The sequence below is a fragment of the Garra rufa genome, chromosome 4 (genome assembly GCF_049309525.1).
Source record: "Garra rufa chromosome 4, GarRuf1.0, whole genome shotgun sequence".
Taxonomy (NCBI): domain Eukaryota; kingdom Metazoa; phylum Chordata; class Actinopteri; order Cypriniformes; family Cyprinidae; genus Garra; species Garra rufa.
In genome coordinates, this window is record NC_133364.1 from 39875377 (window position 1) to 39894680 (window position 19304).

Sequence of the window (19304 nt, forward strand, 5' to 3'; positions counted from 1 at the left end):
TATATATCATTATTTTTCCCACTTTCACTGATGTCAATCTGATCTAAATAGCTTTTTTTACTCAGTGTTAAAATGTGGTGCTGGTTTAAGATGCTCAGGTTTCTGCTGGTCCTGAAAAAAACTATTGCAGATGTTTTTTTCTGCAATTCCACAAATTATAGAATTACTGAATAAACTGAGGATTTCATTCTGAATTTTCTTGACTTGTGTTTTAGAAGCTGATTAAATGTTCCCTCATCATCATCATCATCATCATCATCATCATCTTCATCATCATCATGGCCTCTAAAAGACAAACCTCATCTTGTCAGAAACTGCACACTACTGGTTATGGCTCATTCCTGGTGTCCAGTAACATTTTGGCTCCATAATTCTTGGGGAAAAAGGTACATGTTTTTCACGTTTTTATCATTCTACTACAATAGTGACATGTTTAACTATCACAAATACATATTGAACAAGCTCAGACACTCAACAGATATTAGTTATGGGTAGATTGTTCAGACACTGGCTGTGAAAATATTCCACTCTGTTAGGGACACAAAGTGTTAATAATGTAAATGCTAATCAATAATGAACTTTTCTTGGACGATATTATTATGTCGATATATGTGTATAAAGTTGCTCAAAGACATATATATATATATATATGCTGTTGTTATTGCTCCTCACCTGACAAAATAAGACAAACGTATGCCGTATATTTCACTTTGCTGTCAAATGATTATTTAAAATGACTCTAACAGGGTGGAACACGAGTGTTAACAGGTTCTAGCATTGGATGAGCTTTCTGTCATTGTCCTGCATTGTTTGTTTGTCCATATTATAGCTACAATTATCTCTGACCCTACACCATACTAATAAACGATTGTGGTCTAAAACCAGGTGTTTCAGTTTCATTGTACAACCCCTGTATGTCCACGTTTAGAAGAGGTCATAAAAAGACCAAGGTCCAAAGCTAACCTCTCACGATCTCTGCTAGATGGCACTCCAGACTCTTGCCACTTGACCCAGGACTCCATTTCCCATAATCCTTTGCACGGACTCATCAACTGTCTCTCATTAGATCTCATCACCAGTTCACAGCTGCCTCACATTAGTAGGACTATAAGAATAGCAAGCACATTACTCTCTATTTGAGTTCAAGTGTTGGCGTCCTCATTTTGATCCCTGGACTGTTATCTTGTTTTTAAGTGATGGTGAAATTAAGCTTTCTGAAGCACCAAAGCTTTTTTCTCAAAGATAGGATGTGGATAGAGTACAGATTAGCCTATTAAAGAATTTATGAAAGAATTAATAAATGGGACAAATTCAGTTGTGCAGGAACCATTTCTATGAATCTGCTTTGATCAACACATGCAGCCTTATTCACATAAACTTTAGCCTTCGACCCAAACCTATGAGTTCATAGGCAAGGCTGATGTAGCCATATTCAAAACAAAAGAACATTATTGTAGAACTGGGAAGTGCTTGTGAACTGGGAAGCTGACTTTTTTGTGAGTAATAGAAGAAATGACAGATTTTTATTAAGGAACAGAACTTGTTCAACACTGCGAAAGCTAAGTCTATATCTTTTTTTTGCTACTTCCCCTGCCTTTGAAAAAATTTCAGGAGGGCATAAGACTTCCAAGGCAAGAAAATGAAGATGTGGATTGATGTCCTTTTGGGTAGCCCAGAAATGCAAGAGATCTTCTGTGCATGGAATTTTTGGTTCATTGTAGCATTGACCGATGCTTCTCATTCGCCAAATCACACAAAGTGATCACCCGGCTCACTGGATGACTCACTGCTGGTGAATGGTGGCAGTGTGGAGTGGTCGCATAGAGTTGCACAAAGTTGACAGTGCACGCAACATCCCTCAAGACCTGCCTCGACAATCCATCGACATCCAAATCCTTGTTATTGATGTTACTTTGGTAATTCGATGCCTCTGCCATGGAGTAAACAGGGAATAAAGTTCCTCTTCTTCCCACAACCTCCTGTAAACCGAATCTGGACCAAAGCAAATCAATGGACGGGTCCACCGGACGCACATTACAGGCCACATGATAGGACACATTCATGACGCCCTCTGGATCAACTAAGGCACCCAAATTGAACTCCCGATCATCCTTCTGCCCGAATTTGCTAAGGCTCATTAGGATCTGCATGTCAACATCGTTGTTGACGGATGACAAAGCCTGATTTAAAACCTCCAGTACGAACTTCTGATTGGAATGCAGAATATTTATTCTGGTCAGGTAACCCAGGTGGCTCTTCATGATGCTGGGCCTTCAGCCGCTCTCCAAAATTCTGCAACACAGCATTTATCATTCCAATTGCATGGGCTTTGACTTTCAACTTATTTTTGAACATTGGGTGGGCGTGGTCCGAGTTGTTAGGAACACACGTCATGTTCAAAAAGTACCCACCGTCAACCAGGGCCAAGACCATGCCCATGCATTTATGAAGAGCATTCACACCAGCTGGTGAGTATCTGCGGAGATCAAAGTGTTTTTTTAATATGTGCCAATGGTTTGACACTTTTGACACATCAACCTTGCCCACAGACATGTAGTGCACTCCCGCATTGATGCAGGACACATCCGAGAGCAACACGACAACACCATCCAGATGGAAGGTGTACTTCAACTCCTCTGCAGCAGTTTCAATAACTGAAGGGAAAATGGGAATATGGACGTCTTCTTCACTCAGAAGCCCTTGGACACCATTAGCCATTAGTGTTTTCCTCACAAGCAACACTGAATGGTGATAACTCCTCACTAAAACACACATAAATGATGAATTACCAACATAGTTCACAACATCCAACACTAACCCTAACTAACATCACAATACAAATAGAATAGAAAAAAATAACTTACATGTCCATGAACATGTCCAACCCAAACGTCACCTCCTTCTCCCTTGCAAAGTGAAAAGCTCTTCCTTTCTCTTTGTCAAAGACACCACACTCCCTGGCTTCTCATCTATTTTTGGTTTAATAGTAATCATACAAGTCAGATGGTATGTACAAAAACTCAACTAACTTTTGCATATGACACAACAATAACACTTTTCAATGTTTTGATATTTCTTGTAACACTCTAGTTCTGATAGACGTTTTCTGTATTCATTCAACCAATAAAATTAAGATTTTATGCGCTGTGATTACATATAATAACACTACAACGAACCTTAATAAATACAGACTTACACGTCTATGCACTTTATTTACATGTAAAAGCACTAAGACACAACAAACATGACATAAATTATACCTTACCTTAACTAAAAACATACACATACCCTGCTGAAAAAAACAGCTAATACCAGCCTAGGCTGGTTGGTCTTAGCTGGTTAAAGCTGGAAGTAACTGGTTTTAGCTGGTCTCCCAGCCTGACCAGCTAAGACCTGTGACGAGTGAATAAACAAAAGGGAAGCAAGTGCAGGTTAATGGTGTTTATTGAGGTCAGACAACAACGATGAGGTGAACAGATGATCCAGAAGAGGTGAACAGGTGATTCCGTGGTGGTGAGGTCTCTCGGCTGGCTGACGCAAGGGCAAGATGGCAGAGTGGTGACGTGGCGTGTAGTTCCCGTGAAGTGTGAAGTCCGGTGAAGATCCCACGATGAATACACATCCAAACGAGACAACAAGACACGAACCAAGACAACGCAGAACATCCAACATCCAGATTGACTATCGGACAGGAGAGAAGAGAATGGGGTGAGTTTATGTAGCAGACGGTAATGATTGACACCTGGTGCCGGACTGATCAGCAGCTGCGCTGAATGAGCATGACAAACAACGAGCACACAGATCACGAGACATGAGAACACGGCAGATGTATGAACCGTGACAAGACCAGCCTGAAAAGTGGCCAAAACCCCACTAAAACCAGCCTGCCTTCCAGCTATTACCAGCTAAAACCAGCCAACCAGCCTAGGCTGGTTTTAGCTGTTTTTTTCACCAGGGTACAAATCGCAGCAAATTCAAACACTAACCTTTCAATTACAGTCACCGCCAACAGGAAGAAAACTGCTGCACTATTTACTTTCACTTTCGTTTTGTATCTCCTGAATAATCACTTGTTCTTTACCCTTCAAAGAGATCGCAACTTACTTTCACTTTCGACTTGCTCCTACTTCCTGCTGCCGCCGACTTCCGTATTTTTTTCCCCACATTTTTTTCAGTTTTCCTGTATCACTTCTTTATTTAACTTACATTTACATTTAAATTACGTTTATACTCATCATAAACACTACACATTTCTTTTTATGCTTCTATAATTTATACAAAAACAACAATTTCTACAAAGACAAACATAAAAAAAAAATTACTTTCGTTTTTAATGCGGCAAATGATTGATTCGGAGTCAGACGGGTGGGGTTAAAAATGATTATACAATTTATTCAAATAGTTTCAGATAAATTTCATATATTTCAGAAATGCATTATAGACCACAATCCAGACAATAGTCATAAATGAAAAATTAACACAATTAAGAGTCCATAAATCCATTGATTAGGAATAAACATTGATTTCAATGTTATATTGATAAGCCAATTCAAATATGTTCAATAATAGTATACTTCTTCAAGAAGATATACAAATGCAAAAATTATAAGAAATATTGCAATAATAATATTTACTGTCTTAAAAGTTGAGAATTCTATAAAAGTCAAATACTAATATCAAATCTGAGAAAAATAAGTCTAATGGAAAATTAGACCGTTTCAGGTGCACCCAGAAGAAAGTTGAGAGCCGAGTAAAGGAGGTCGAGAAGTCAGAAGTCAGCTCTGCACGGGATAAAATTACACAGCTTTTTATACCCAAAAACTAGACAGCTCAGTGTCAGGACTCGGGTATGATCTGTTCGTTTTCTGGGGGATTTTTCTATTTTTATTGTGTCTACTCATTTTATTCGTTTCGTCTCATTTTTATCCTTTATTATTCGTTTGGGTTTCTCTCTCTCCCTCTCTTTTCTTTTGGAGCTTTCTCGTTTTTGTTCCGGCGCCAGCTGATTGCCGTCTGCAATCAGCGCACTGCTTGTTTAGCGCACCTGCTTTGTCTTACCTTTTTGATTAGTCTGTCTATTTCTTCTGGCTGTTTTTATTGTTCTGTGTCAGTGTGTTCTGAGAGTTTGCGAGCTCACCTTCGTCTGTCTCCAGTGCAGGGGCGTTGCTAGACCCTTTTTACTGGGGCACGTGCCCCAGTAAAAATATGCTGTGCCCCAGTAAAATCTCAAATTTGAGTTATAATTTACATTGATAATCCCCAAATAAAGACAGTAAACTACATGCAACAACTGAATTAACGAGTAATGGGGGCCTGTGCACCAGTAGAGCTTTAGGTCTAGCAACTCCCCTGCTCCAGTGTATCACGTTAATCTAGATTTTCCTCTGCCCAGTTGGTGTAACGTTTGCTCTATCTTCAGTGCTCGTTCTTCTCGGATTGTCTCAGTGGATCTGACCCGTGCTCTGGATTTCGACGCTGTTTCTGGCTACCATTCTCATCTCTGTCTGCACCTCTCTCGACCCTTCTCCGTTCGACTATTCTCCTGCCTGCTGATTCGGATTCGTTGCCCTTCTTCTCGCCTGGCGCTCACGGAGACTAGTTATTTTTTGCTCTTGCCTTTTGCCAGTGAACTGGCGAATACATTTATTTCTCTGCCTCATCTGCTTTTGGGTCCTTTTCTGTCCCGACACCACACACTGACCAACAATGGACCCAGCGGAAGAATCGTCTTTGCAGTCTGCTCTGGAACTTCAGGGAGCGATGTTGGGCCGTCACGAACAGGAACTGTCATCCACTCTCCGTTCAGTGGACAACTTGTCGGCTCAGTTCGTGGGGTTGGTGGAACGCCTTAATCGCCTCGCGCTTACTGGTTTCGCCTCAGCGCCCTCGACGGTCTGCCCGCCGTCACTGTCACCTGAGCCGCGAGTGAATAAACCTCCCACGTATGCCGGTGAGCCTAAAAGTTGTAAATCGTTCCTCATTCAGTGCGAGGTTGTTTTTTCTCTTCAGCCTCGAACCTACGCATCGGAGACTTCAAGAGTGGCGTTCGTCATTTCTTTGCTTTCTGGCAGAGCGCGCGAATGGGGCACCGCTGTTTGGGACTCGCAGGACAGGTGCTGTTTTGATTTTGAAAGTTTTAAAGAAGAGATGATTAAGACTTTTGATCAATCTGTTTTTGGTGAGGCATCTGGGCTGTTGGCGTCCATTCAACAAGGCAGACGATCTGTGGCAGATTATTCAGTGGAGTTTCGTACTCTGGCCGCTACTTGTGGCTGGAATGCTGAGGTGCTGGTTGCACGTTTTTTAGAAGGACTTAACGACACCTTCAAAGATGAACTGTAGGCTTGCGAGGTCCCGGATCGTCTAGACGATTTAATTAGCCTTGCCCTCCGATTGGATGCCAGGAGAGAGCTGCGCCGTCGCGCTCGGATGCGCACCGAGCCTCTTGCCTCTACTCCTCTTGCCCCAAGCTCAGAAGAATGCGAACCCATGCAGGTTGACCGTTTGCGACTAACAGCCAAGGAAAAACACTCGGATCTTTGAGTCTCGTTCAGCAAAATGAACAAATCTTTTTTCGAGTCATTTTGTTCATTTTACCAAAATATAATTAAAAAGCTACGTGTTACTTCCATAACACATGTACTGCTTATACAAACGTTGATCACACTACAAACAAGACAAAACTATAATGCTATTAGAAATAGAAAAGATTAATTCATTGTTTACCTGGGTCTTCAGTCTATGATTAGCTCCGTCGCCTCTATCTGTCCGGGTTTGAGTCGTTCGTTCATTACGTGACAGCCCCATATTAACTTAACTAACGCGATCTGAGCTGGAAACAGAATTGATTAGTTCACCTCTCGAGTCTTCGGGTTTGAGTCGTTCGTTCATCACGTGACAGCCCCATACGCTTAACTTATGCTGCCTGAGCCGGAAACAGAATTGATTAGTTCATCTCTCGAGTCCTCGGGTTTGAGTCCTTCGTTCATAGTTGCGCAATTGCGCATGCGCGACTGAACGAATCACTCCCCGAGACGACTCGTTCTTTCCGAGTCACATTAAAGATTCGTTCAAAATAAACGAATCGTTCAAGAACGACCCATCACTATAAAGTAGTAGATATGATGAAAGATAAATATTGAAGGAAGTTATGTGATAAAGGTTAATAGCTGAGTATATTTAGGAAAAGCAAAAAGTATTGCTAATAAAATGAGAAGGAAATGGTTGAAATAAGCCAAAACATGAGGAATACAACAGTGGAGGTGGAGCAGGGGTTAACAAATGTGTTGGGAAACAGAAAATTGGGGGTTCAAGACTAACAATGAAGAAAACATTTTTTATATAAGAGAGGGAAGAAAGAATTAAAGAAAATAAAAGTATTATAATGAAGGAATAGGTCCAAATATGACTTATAAAGAGGAAGTAGAGTTGGAGTAGGGGTTTACAAATATATTTAGGAAACAAAAAGGTGTGGGTTCGAGACCAACAGTGGTTGAGATTTATTGTTATGAGATAAAGTCAAATAGATTTTTAAAGCAAGAGGAATAGGGCGGACATAAGTGGAAAATATGGTCAAAAGATGAACGTGAGCATCAACAAGTATATTTTTTTAAACAAAAAAGTAGAGGCCTTAGACCAGCAATGGCTGTTTTTCTGGTTTATAGGAATAGGTATCACTAGGATGGTGAGGAGAAAATGTGGAAGGAGATTATATTAGAAATTAAAGGGCACATTCTGGAATCCAAAGATGGCAGAAGGTTAACAAATATTTTTTTAATATATATATATATATATATATATATATATATATATATATATATATATATATATATTAGGGGTGGTCATAGATTAATTTTTTTAATCTAGATTAATCTAGATTAAATCTTGGAATTAATCTAGATTAAAATGGCTAATTTGAATTCTGCTGAAGGCATTCAGAATATGTATGCTACACAAATAATGACAAAGTCTTTGAGAATGGATCATAAAGCTCATAAAGCTGTTCTATGATAATTTGTTGATGAAAATAAATTATGTTCAATTAGATGTACTTGTGTTTACTAACTAACTAACAATGAAATTATTTTTTCTACCTATTAGATTGTTTTTTTTAACGTCAACACCTACCCAGCCCATTACATGTTACACCGTACTTTTATTTTGACAGGTTGCCGTGAAGTTTCTGTGTCATACAGTATGATATGATGCTAGTTTTCTCAAATGAAACGGTAAAAGTGACACTCACAGCAGTTTGGGAGATTGAGTTTATCTGTTCATGTGAGATGAAAATGCCAAAAATTACCGGGAGCGTCAAGTGTTTCAGTATGCGTGTAGTAAAAGCTCGTCTCCGCAATGCATATTACAGCTAGGCAAACGGAACATATCGGATTCATATTAAAACGGTCTTTTTGCATTTCAGTTTTCACATACACTAGTCCATATCGCGATTTGAATTAAGTGACTGACCAACATTTGATTTATGAATCCAAAAAACTACGAATTTACGTGGCATTTCGCTATAGTAGATTCGGTTTTTATGAATGGAGGACGACTCGATCCCGTCTGTGTTTTGGCGGAGGAGACTTAAACCCGCGACCATATTCTATAGTCTTCGGTATACATCTGCGTTAAACTATCAAGGTAAGTCATCATAGCTTGCGTAGTTTAGACCCAGCTCCCAACCCAAATTTGAGAATAGATTAACGGCGATATTTTTTTTATCGCGCGATAAGAGTTTCACGTTAACGCCGATAACGGCCCACCACTAATATATATATATATATATATATATATATATAAATAAAATAAAAACTTACCACTGATGTGATAATAAGGGTATTAAGATAAAGGGATCGGAGAGGGAGTAGTGAGTCAGGGTTTTCTGCTCCCTTGCGGTCACACTCAGGTGAGTGTAATGTCGGTTTGGGGTAGTGGTGACCTTAGGGGATGGAGATTGGTAGAAGCTTGGTACTAAGGTACCCGCCAATTGTATTCCTCTTGATCTCAGACTCTCTTCGGGTGACTTTGGAAACCTTGCGGTGTTAACAAAGGAGTCACTTGGGGAGGGAGGTAGGTATCCAACCTCCTTGGGTCCATTTGGACAGCACGCAGGGAAGGTGGCCTAGGGTTAAGAGGCCTTAATTGGAACCCAATTTTCTATGGGTGAGTTACACCAACCAAAGGCAACAGTACTTTTGCCTACATAGGAAGTTAGAGATAAGAATGGAACCTCAACAACTTGGTTAATTGTGGGTGCTTTTTTAGAGAGACACAAGCCCAGGATTGATCTCCCTGGGTGGGCCGCCTCAGAGGAGGGTGTATAGTGTTTAAAGAGCCGAAACACTCAATGAATCTGAGGTACACTACTGATGATTTATGTCTTAGTCATTTCTTTCAAAAAAAAAAATTGAAAGGAAGAACATGGGTAAATTCAGAACTTAAGTCCAGAAAAGATTGAAGAGTTCTTACTTAAAATGCACAGAGTTGGGAATGCGATGCCAGACCAGGATTATCAAGCTGATAGCTTGATTCGCTGGCTTGGAGTAAGTTCAGGGTAAAAACTTTGTGTTCCTTAAACTAAAAGTATGTTACACCAAATCGAGTGGAAATCTTGAATACTTTCTATATAGTGTGGTAAATTTGGAACTTAAGCTCTATACCTAAACTTAGACCTAAAACCTAGTCTTAACCTGGGCAAATATAGGAAACTATAGCCCTAACAGGGGCAAATATAAAACTAAAGCCCTATACTTAAACTTAGACCTAAAACCTAGCCCTAACAGGGGCAAATATTCGATTTATACTTAAACTTAGCCCTAAAAAGAATAAACTGCACTTAGCCATAAAAATGAAGGTAGGAGGAATTCAGATTTAACCAAACCAGAACATAAGGAAACTTAGCTTTATAGCTTCTCTGAGGCCTAAGATGAATCCTGATGAAGGATTAAGGCATTATTGAATTATACTAATGAACAATTTTCACAACAAGTGAAGCAGCCCCATCAAAAACATGCGCCAGCCAGTGCATTTCTGCGTCCTTCCTAAACCAAACTGGAATAGCTGTGGGAGACTGTCCGGGGGAAGGCGTTGCTGTCAGAAATCCTAACCCAATTATAACCAAGAGACAACCCAACTGCAGATTAAAACAAAAAATTTAAGAATAACCAAACTATAACCTAGTTACCTGATGGTAACTTAACCACAGCTTGAGCAAAAACTGGTTGCAGTCAATTTTAAACCTAATTATAGCTTACTTGCAGTGTATTCCATATGTTTTCTTAACCTTAATAGCACTTTATTAAGTTTAATTAACATAAAAGCTTGAGCCGTTTTCTCGTCTGCAAGGTGGGATCTGAGCGGACCTGAGAGGATTTGGACTCATGTTAGATTAACATTTAAAGCGCATCAACCATAGTATTTTAGCTTTAATAGTGTTCCTCTAAGGGTTAATTAATTATTATTAGCATTAGCATGCTAGCAGTAATGGACTGGCACCAGTAACAGAATATCTATACTGTATAGATCCACAAACAAGCACCACAGCAACAAAAATGTAAATTTTCCACCAAAAAACAGGCCAAAAACAGACATTGGCTGAGCTGAATCGCATATGCAAATTACTACTGTAAAAATTGGTTTTAAAAGGCTAAAAAAAAGCCACTTAGGCTTCATAAAAACTTAAGATAACTTGCAGATATACTTTACAGACCATGAGGAAAACCAGGGATTAATTTCCATTCATCTTCAGAAGTTATCGCATCCAGCGGTTATCCTTGTATGAGAGTGACTTCTGTTTGCTTTGCCATAACTTTTAGGAGGGAGGTCTGGTAGAAGCTTGATGCTTGACATCTGCCAGTCACGACCTTCGACCTTTCGTCGTTCATGTGGAAAATTCAGTCCAAAATTATGCAATTTTAGACCCGGTTTTTATATCAAGGCCTCTAAATAATCTTAACGGCTACATAAGCTTTTAACTCCAGCATCTAAACATTCAAATGACAGATTGACCTTTGACCTTACGTGGTTGTTTTAGGCCATTTAGGGTGGCGTTTCAGTCCTTATTTCGGTTATTAGACTTTTTAAACTATTTACTTTAACCTACACCAGTTATACTTTATTGTTCAATGTAGGTAATAGCATTTACATGTTATAAACTCGTTTTAAAGGACGAATTCATTCAAAACTCAAGCTAGGCCCCAACTACACGATTGTGGGCCTGACCAAACGCGATTAGCAATTGGCTGTGAAACACTCGCCTGGAAATTATCAACCAAGGCGGGCCGCCTCAGAGGAGGGTGTCTAGTGTTTAAAGTGCCCCGATGAATCTGAGGTACACTACCGATGAAGTGTCTTAAACATTTCCCTCTCGTAACCATACTTTGAGGGAGCAGAGAAAGTATGGCAATAGTTGCCTCTTTGAAGAAATAATAAACATATCTTCTTATTGATCTATCACCACTCAAACCAACACCTACCGTTGGTAGACCTAAGGATTAAATCTAGCCCCGAACCAACACTTAAACCTAAACCTACCATCGGTAGCCCTATAGACCTGAACCCCACCTTTTTTAATGGAGTTTTTTAGCCTGTAACCGGCCCGTACTCTAAACCAGTGGTTCTCAATCCTGGTCCTGGGGGACCCCTGCTCTGCATATTTTGCATGTCTCCCTCGTTTATCACACCTGATTCAGATCATCAGCTCATTAGGAGAAAGTTCCATAAACTGAACTGACGAGGTGATGATCTCAGTCAGGAGTGTTGAATAAGGGAGACATGCATAATGTGCAGAGCAGGGGTCCCCCTGGACCAGGATTGAGAACCACTGCTCTAAACCTAGCCCTCACAGCCCTAGTAGCGGTGGAGCTTGGATTTAGCCCTATCAGTTCTAGCCCTAATTTGGCTGACTCTAATGGGGTGGCTCAGTGGTAGAGCATTGGTCTTGTAACAGGAAGACCCGGGTTTGATTCTCAGCTTTTTAAATGGAGTTATTTAGCCTGTAACCTTTTCTCATCTTTCTAAGGAAATACTTTCGTCCAGGGAGATGTCCAGTTGTGGAATTCAGAGCGCCTAAACCTTAAAATTGAGTTCTCAGTAGCAGAGCTTTTTAGAGACAGATTGGTATTTCAACCTTATCTGTTTTGTTTTGCTCGGTGGTAAGGTGTTGGGTTTTTGGCAGGGAGACCCGGGTTCATTTCCCACCTTTGCAGGGGGAGTTTTGAATTTGGTTTCAAAATTTGGAAACTTTAATTCCCTTTTGTTGGGTAGTTTTCTCAATTTGCTTGAATCACCCATATGCCTATCTAAGCACTTTTCCTGGTAAGGGAAACGGTATAGTCTAAAGTGCGTCGGTCCGTGCATTTGTCTCAATCTCCCTATTTTAAACCTTCCCAGCTGGGTACCGGGTAGGGGGGAGCTGTTGTAACTTTAATACTCCTGGTCCATTAATCCATTGTTTCTCAACTCCAGTCCTCGGGGCCCACTGCTCTGCACATTTTGTATGTGTTCCTCATTTAAGGCACCTGATTTTGATCATCAGCTAATTAGAAGAAAGATTCATGAACTGAACTGAGTGTGTCAGACTCAGAAACATACAAAATGTGCAGAGCAGTGGGCCTCGAGGACTGGAGTTGAGAACCACTGGATTAATCATTTATTTAATTATTTAATTATTATATGTGATTGACTGAGTGATGGGGCATTATCTTTAGAAAGGATATGGGAAGGTGGATTCATCATTATTATTGCTGTCATTTATAGGAATTTACTGGAATGGCGGCAGATTTGGAGTTCAGGAGGTTGATTTAAGAGCCTTAGTAGGTTTTTGGAAGCATTCCACCATGCTCGAATGATCCAGTTTGCCGAGGAGCAGAAGCGGGGTCCGGCGGGGTTGGAGCGCATGGCCCGGAGTATTACAGTGGGGGTACATCCGGCTCTCCTCTCTGTGGATACGGATAGCCTAATTTACCGGAATGCCCGAAATTGGTTCCACACTGGGATGGATATTTTACACAACCACTACGAGGAAACTCTTCGTGGGGCCAGAGCAGAGTTGAAGGATTCCTCGAAGCTGCGATGGAATGAGGCATGGCAGGTGGCAGTAAGATGGGTCCGCAAGGACCTGAAAACAGTGCATGAGTCCACAATTCAGTTGGCAGCAGAAGAAGTCAGAAAGCTCATGTTGGAAGAGGTTTCCGGGATACAGGGGGAAGTGGAGAGAGATCCACCAACAGCATCCCCAGTCCTACACCAGCATGAGGAGGATCAGCCAGCTTCGGCTGCAGTAAAAGTACGGGTAGTGCAGGGACATGGGGGACGGCAAGTCATAGCCATGGCCCAGGATCCTCCAAGTCCTTCTGGGGGACGTCATAAGGCCTCAGAGTGGCAGACGGCTGCGAGGCCTTCCCCTGGTAGGAAAGAAGAGGGAGCCTCAGGGTCAGCAAAGGATCAGGGATCTTTGGAGTCAGAGGAGCTGGAGGAAATGAACTGGTCTTGGTTGCAACCAGGCCAGACTTTGCCAATAGTTCAAGGGGGTTCAGGTGCACCGGAACTGAACAAGGTTCCTCCAGGTCAAAATGTGGAAGTGCATTATTACCCAGGGGCGAATCTGTCTCAGGCTTATAACATCATCAAACATAGGACCCCAGTGTGGGCGGAGGTTCAACATGTGGTGTTATCCTTCGGAATAAACAATAGGGACCAGGGGAATCCCACCCTCTTAAAAAAGACTTTGGAGAGATTGTTGGGGGCAGCCAAGCAATCTTTCCCTAATTCAGTGATCCACATTCTGAAGGTCAATTTCCACAAGAAGCTTCAGTTTAAGCAGCATAGGGATAACCTGCAGATTTTGAATAACTGCATTCAAGAGGCGGGCCATAGTATCCCATTCTTACCCTGGGAATTATTCTACACCGGGATGGATAAACTTTCACTGGGCACCGCGCACAGCAGGTGCGATGAGGGACCACTGGATGGCCCATTTAAACTTCAAGTGACCGGGCCCCCGGACAGGAGTCCATTTCGGAAGGGGACTGTAGTCAATTTATTAAAGACGTTTAAGTTGTCCCCTGTTCAGTTTTCTGTAATTTCTGTAATGCCTAAATAAAGGTTTATCATTTATCCCTTCCCATTTGGTCCAGAAATTTAATTTAAAAAAATTGGCAGATTTAGGCCAGTTTTTTGTTAAAATGAAGAGGGCAGTCTTCTTTGGGCCGAGTTCTAGCTCGTCCTCGGCAAAGCCTTTTTGTTCCAAATCAGATTGGACTCCACCACCACAAGATCAACCTGGAGAAATTTGGGATTTTTTCACCAAAACGGTTGATGATGTTCAGGAAATAGCTGTAGGGACACAATACCCAGTTTCTAATTTAAAAGCGGCGGAAATGCAGGCACTGCGGGAATTGAACCATAGGAGGGACATTATAATTAAACCAGCTGACAAGAAGAGTGTAGTGGTCATAATGGATAGACCACAATTTGTACCGGAGAGATGTCGTCAATTAGAAGATAGGAGTTTATTTTCTACATTGACGGTTCCTCTATTCCAGTAGTCAATTCCCCAAATTGAGCAGGTTGTGGACTCCTTGGTCAGGGAGGGATACATCTGTCGGCGGCAGGCGGATTATTTGGTGAGTGAGCCTAACCCCAGTCCAAGACGCTTTTATTTATTACCTAAAATTCATAAGCCCCTTGATAAATAGCTAAACCCTTGGATGCCCCCAGGTCGCCCCATAGTCTCGGACTGTGGGAGTGAGAGTTATCGGGTGGCAGAATTCATTGATTTCTATTTGAATCCACTACCAACTCAGCACCCCAGTTATATAAAAGATACATATGATTTCCTGGAGAAAGTCAGGGGTCTTACAGTTCCCCACAAGCGTTTTAGTTTTCATTTGATGTGGAAAGCTTGTACACAAACATTGAAACCCCCTTGGGCTTGAGGGCGGTGCAAGAATGTTTTGTCAAGCTTCCGGACACCTCTCGGCCGGAGGCAGCGATTTTGGAGTTTCTCGAGTTGAGTTTGACTCTAAACAATTTTGAGTTTGAAGGGCATTATTATTTGCAGATAAAAGGGACAGCCATGGGCAAGAGGTTTGCACCAGCATATGCCAATATTTAAATGGCACAATGGAAGGAGTCAGTCTTTGCTGAATGTCCCAAGCTACCTCTGTGTTATTTCCGGTATCTGGATAATGGCTGTGCCTTCTGGCATCATAGCAGACAAGAGTTTCAATGCTTTTTGGCGAAGTTGAATTCTCACCATTCCTCGATTAAAGTAAAAGCAGTACAAGACGCACAGGCAGTAGATTTTCTAGATACACTGGTATATAAGGGCCCGGGGTTTGGGATGACTGGAAAATTGGATGTCCAGGTAAAGTTTAAGTACACGGTTTTTCATGCACTACTACACTATCGTAGTTATCATCCCCGTCATACATTTCGGGGTATTGTCCGGGCGCAGTTGCTGCAATTCAGCAGAATTTGCACAAGGGATGAGGATTTCCAGGAGGCAAAAAGGGTTCTGTTCAAAGCTCTCCGGGGTAGGGGATATTCTAGGACATGGCTCCGGGTAGTGTACAAGGAGCAGGGTGGTCAAATGGATGTTTAACCTTCCCAGAACACCCCACAAGGTATGGTTCATGTCCCTGCCATTTTTACATTCTCACCAGGGGCCAAGAGGCTAATGTACAGTTTGAGAAGGAACTTTTCTCAAATTTTGTTAGTTACTCCGGCAGGGGAAGAGGTTACATTGTTGTCAGCCTACAGGTGCAACACAAACCTCAGGGACTTGTTGTTGCATAGCCGGCCCCCAAGGATTACACAGAATCCTAAAGGGGCGAGAATGCCATGGACCCTAAAAACCTGGGGAAAGCAGGAGGCTTTCCATTTACCGAGGATTCCATTGTCCACTAAAAATTGCATCTACATGATTCGGTGTGCCAAATGCGGGAAACAATATGTGGGTCAAATGGGCAATTCAATTAAAAATCGGTCATATCAGCACAGGTATGTAATTCGGTCTGGGTCTGGAAAGAAGGAGGGAAGGAGGGAAGGCCTTCAGTTGTGCACTTCAGGAAACATGGGGTTGATAATCTATGGATCTAGGGTCTGGAGCACAATAAACAATGGTCCACCAGACACAGATTATATAGGGAACATGTATGGATCAAGAGGTTAAATACCAGGGTTCCAAATGGTTTAAATGATAAGACAGTATGATCCTTTGTTGTGGTGGTTGGAATTTTTTTTTTTTTTTTTTTTTTTTTCATTGGTTAGGGGTATTAACCAACTGACATACATTTTTTCCTTTGGGGCTATGATGTGTTCAGGGGGATTAAAACAGAAGAAAAAAGGTTCTTGTTCCCCCACCTATACTGACTGCTCCAGAAGGTGCCACAAGGGGGCAGGGCGGGCAAGGGTAATTGCTCTTGGAATTGAGGTGCCTCTAAAAAATCCCTTGAAGAGAGGTTAAAAGCCTGAGTGGGAAATTGGGATAAAAGAAAATATTTTACAGGAGGACAGTAGAAGGAAGTTCAGAATGGAGGGGGTGAATGAATTAATCAATAAATAAATATAAAATAAATTGGGTTACTATCGATGAGGTGATTGGGCCAGGGATGGAGGTTCTGAAGTGTACACTCTGAATTTAGGCAAAGTCATTTTGCGTCTGGCGATTGTCTGGGTAAGGATAATGTCTGTTCAGTTCTAAAATGCATTTGACTTTGAGGAGGGGGTAGCTGGTAGAAGCTTGGTGCACATGACTGTGCATCCGCCAGCCTTGCACTCTCAGCCGGGGGAGGGGGAGGGGGGACCCATTTAGGGTACAGGTATTAAAGTGATACGGATACCTTGCGGTGTTAACGAAGAGTCACTTACAAGGTGAGTATCCAGCCTTCCTGGGTCCATTTGGACAGCACGCAGGGACGGTGGCCTAGGGCTAATAGGCCTTAATTGAAGCCCAACTTCTATGGGTTATTAGCACTCTCTCACACAACAGCACATCTGCATTCAACACCAGATTATGCACCCATCCTCAGTTCCGTTTGAAAAAAATGTAAAAAAAAAAAAAAAGGGGGGGAGGAATGGCTTTGACAAAACAACAGAGGGTGGAAAATAGACATCGGGGTTGGATCCCAACAGCAAAATTGTGGGTCTGGTTTAATCGGAAGGTTGATTGGCTATGAGACACACTCCAAGGCTTGATCACCCTGGGCGGGCCGCCTCTGGGGAGAATGTCTAGTGTTTAAAAGCCCGAAACATCTGAGGAACCGGAGGTACACTATCGATAATGTGTCTTAAATATTTCCCCAGCAGAATTATCCAATTGGGGAGCTCATAATATCAGAAGCAGCATATGGGGTAGTGATTATCTAACCTGTAACCAACCCTCACTCTAACCCTCACAGCCCTAGTAGCGGTGGAGCTTTGATTTAGCCCTATTAATTCTAACCCTAATCTGGTTGGCCCTAATGCGATGACGCAGTGGTAGAGCATATGTCTTGTAATAGGAAGACCCAGGTTCAATTCTCACGTTTACCAAAGTAAGCGGCTCAGGTAGATCTGATTTTATTTCTCATCTTTTTCCCAAGACTAATGAATTATTTAACCTGTAACCAATCCTCACTCTAAACCTAGCCCTCACAGCCCTAATAATGGTGGATCTTGGATTTAGCCCTATCACTTCCAGCCCTAAGCTGGTTAATTATCAAGGGGTGGCACAGGGGTAGAGCATTGGTCTTGTGTCGGGAGGACTCAGGTTTGATTCCCACCTTTTGCAAAGTTTTTTTAGTAGTAAAATAAGATTATGTTGGCCCTAGGTGGGGGAAGGGAGTGCGATGATAGATCAGGATTACCGGGCCGTGGCCTATTGGTCGCGGTCAGGTTCGCTGGTCTGGAGCAAGTCTGTTCAAGGACATTGCATTCTTGGGTTGTTTTTAAATCTAAACCCATTGGGCTTCTTATACCAGGGCGGGGTTCTACTCTACAAGATGGGATTTGAGTGGATTGGCAAAAACAGTTGGAGGAGTTGTATAAAGACATATATGAATGGGTGTGTGTATATATATTTTGTGGCTGGCCCTAGGTCGGGGAGGGGGGTGCGATGTTGGATCAGGATTACCGGGCCGTAGCCTAACGGTTGCGGTCAGGTTCGTTGGTCTGGAGCAGGTCCATTCGAAGACCTTGCATTCCAGGGATCTTCAGGGTCTCAACCCTTTGGGCTTGTCGTGCCAGGTCTGTTCTCTAGCCTACGAGATGGGATCTGAGTGGACTGGGGGGCCTGGGCGCGAAAATTTGAGTTATCTAGCCTGTAACCAGCCCGTACTCTAAACCTAGCCCTCACAGCCCTAGTAGCGGTGGAGCTTGGATTTAGCCCTATTAGTTCTAGCCCTAAGCTGGCTAACAGTCATGGGGTGGCTCAGTGGTAGAGCATTAGTTTTGTGTTGGGAGGACCTGGGTTCGATCCTCACCTTTTCTGAAGTAAAAGGTAGTTTTCTCAAATTTGCTTAAAGCCCAGACGGCCATCCAGGCATAATCCCTGGTAAGGGAAACGGTATAGTCTAACGAGCATCGGCCCGTGCATTTGCCTCAGTCTCCCTATCCCAAACCTTCCCAGCCGGGTGCTGGGTAGGGGGGAGCTGTTGTAATTTCAAAACACCTAACCCTTAGCCAGAGCCATCGGACCTGACATACCGGTGTAGCGTACACTACCAGAATGGGTGTCTCTTTTGCTCTCCCTTGCTTTCCTTTGTTTGATCTTTGTGTGTTTATGTATGTATGTGGACCGGGTTTACTCAGTTCGAGCTCTTGGGCTCGGGCTGGGTTCGCCGGTTCGGAGCAGGTTTGATCAAGTGCCTTGCATTTTTTTCACACCTGGGTAGAAAACTTGTGTCATGTTTCATCATCATTTGGAATAGAAAAAAGTGGGAAAAACATTTTTTGGGGGGCTCCCTCCGTTGTCCCCTAGGTTTTAGGACCGGGGGGATGAGGGAAAGAAGAGCGGACAAAGCCCGGACAGGCTCCTAGAGGAGACGCGTGGCCCGGACAGGCCTGTCGTCTCCTGGTCCATTTATTAATTTATTTACTTATTTATCTATTTTCGCATTTGTTAGGGGATTTGACATTTTCGGAAAGGGGGTGGTTCAAAGAATGTGGGCAAGTTGTATTTACCATTATTACTATTATCGTTTGTAGGAATTTACTGGAATGGCAGCTGATGTAGAATTTAGGAGCTTAATTTAGAGCCTTAGCAGGTTCCTGAAGAAGTTCCAACATGCTCAGATGCTCCAGCTGGCAGAGGAACAGAAGCG